General features: G+C 32.1%; 1 protein-coding gene across 1 annotated transcript in view; it reads left to right on the top strand.

Moving 5' to 3' along the window:
- The first annotated feature begins 1143 nt into the window (after nucleotides 1-1143).
- The window catches only part of LOC106467025 (zinc finger protein 271-like), a 55101-nt gene continuing 54667 nt past the window's right edge, over nucleotides 1144-1577 (top strand). Inside the window, exon 1 of the mRNA XM_022395118.1 lies at nucleotides 1144-1343. The gene's annotated coding sequence lies outside the window, so the exon portion shown is untranslated. The remainder of the gene's footprint in view (nucleotides 1344-1577) is intronic.

Here is a 1577-nt window from a genome sequence, read left to right as displayed (position 1 = left end):
CGCGATTGTTGAAATCAAGTGTATCGTAAAGTTATATTCGGAAAGAATAAACCAGTTTTATTAAGTAAGGACTTGTGTCGCTAAAGTTTCGTCGGACCGAATTTACGGGAAATCAATTAACAAACGGAGACGTAACAATATATTTATACTATTAAGAAATACAAGTAAAAGCCATTTATTTCGAAAAATAAATTGGCAACAAGAAGAACTTATATATATATATATATTATATTAGATTTTCAAAATCTGACACGAACGTTCAAAATATTGCCATAAACTTCTTTGATATTCTTTGTGGCTACAGAGGCGTTGTTTCCTTTCTCCTATTCAAACAGCATTACATGCCGAATGTGTGTCTCGTCGTGTGCCATCAATATAAAGGATTAGAGGTGGTTCGTTTAACTATTGTACGTGATGTACGTTTTTGGGTGGATGGTTAATGAAAGTGTTAAACGCAACATTATTTTCTTGACGACCTAATACTACAGGTCTTTTTGTTTTGTTTGTTTGTTGTTGTTTTTTACAGTAAGATGTACTCATGGGCCTCCACTTTTTTGCATAGAAATGTAATCCCTATCTCATTTATTATTATATGGGAGAATCAGTTTGGGTCAGTCACACTTATTGTGTTTTTCTGAGATAACTATACGTGGCTTTTAGTGATAGTGTATGTAATCCAAGCCCTATGATGGGAAGACGAATTTGTAGATCCCGCTTTTGTTCGTATGAAAATTTAGCGTATATGTAAATTAATATTGTATATGAGAATTAGCTTGGCTCAAGCACAGGTATATGTTTTTTCTGGGTTAAACATATGTGGTTCAGGCTCATTGTGCTGCTGTACATACTGTAAGCCCTCTTTTGGTGAATCGGATCCATGCACCCCACACTTTTCTTGCTTTAAAATATAGCCGATATGTCATTTATTAATATATGTGAGAATTAGTTTTATGACACATGAATATTTGAGGATAGCTAGGAAAGTGCAAATATTTTTTTCCATAGTAAATTGGAGCTAATATATAGTTTTGACGTTATTTTAAAAATATAGAAAAAATATTTACATACATTTTTAATGTTTACTTATTTCTACATTTTGCGTACCCTATCGGTATAATCTTTAAATAAGTAGTAACTACTTGGTACCTTATGATGACAAAACCTTTTCGAAACGTTGTACATTTGCTGTTATATTAAACTTATATTAAAGTTTTTCTTCATTACTCATTCAAGCCGTCTCCAAATATCAGTAGTAACTATGTTCAGGCGGTTGTTATAACGGGTCTCGACTGTCTAGTCTGTAAATGTAATCAAACTGATTTCGAGAAAAGTTTGGAGAACTGGTAAGGCTTGGTGAAAATCGCACGGTTTTACCATTATTACCTACTGTTATTTTTTAGTGTATATTGTCTTTTCATATTTTGTTGTTTAATGAATCAAAGAAATGTATATAATAATGGTTGGAGACGGCTTGAATGGGTAATGAAGAAAATTTAATATAAGTTTAACATAAAAGCAAATGTACAACGTTTCGACAAAGTTTTGTCATCGAAACGTTGTACATTTGCTGTTATGTT

This window comes from Limulus polyphemus, unplaced genomic scaffold (assembly GCF_000517525.1).
Source record: "Limulus polyphemus unplaced genomic scaffold, Limulus_polyphemus-2.1.2 Scaffold2464, whole genome shotgun sequence".
In the NCBI taxonomy this organism is placed as follows: domain Eukaryota; kingdom Metazoa; phylum Arthropoda; class Merostomata; order Xiphosura; family Limulidae; genus Limulus; species Limulus polyphemus.
This window is presented reverse-complemented; position numbering and strand designations above follow the sequence as displayed.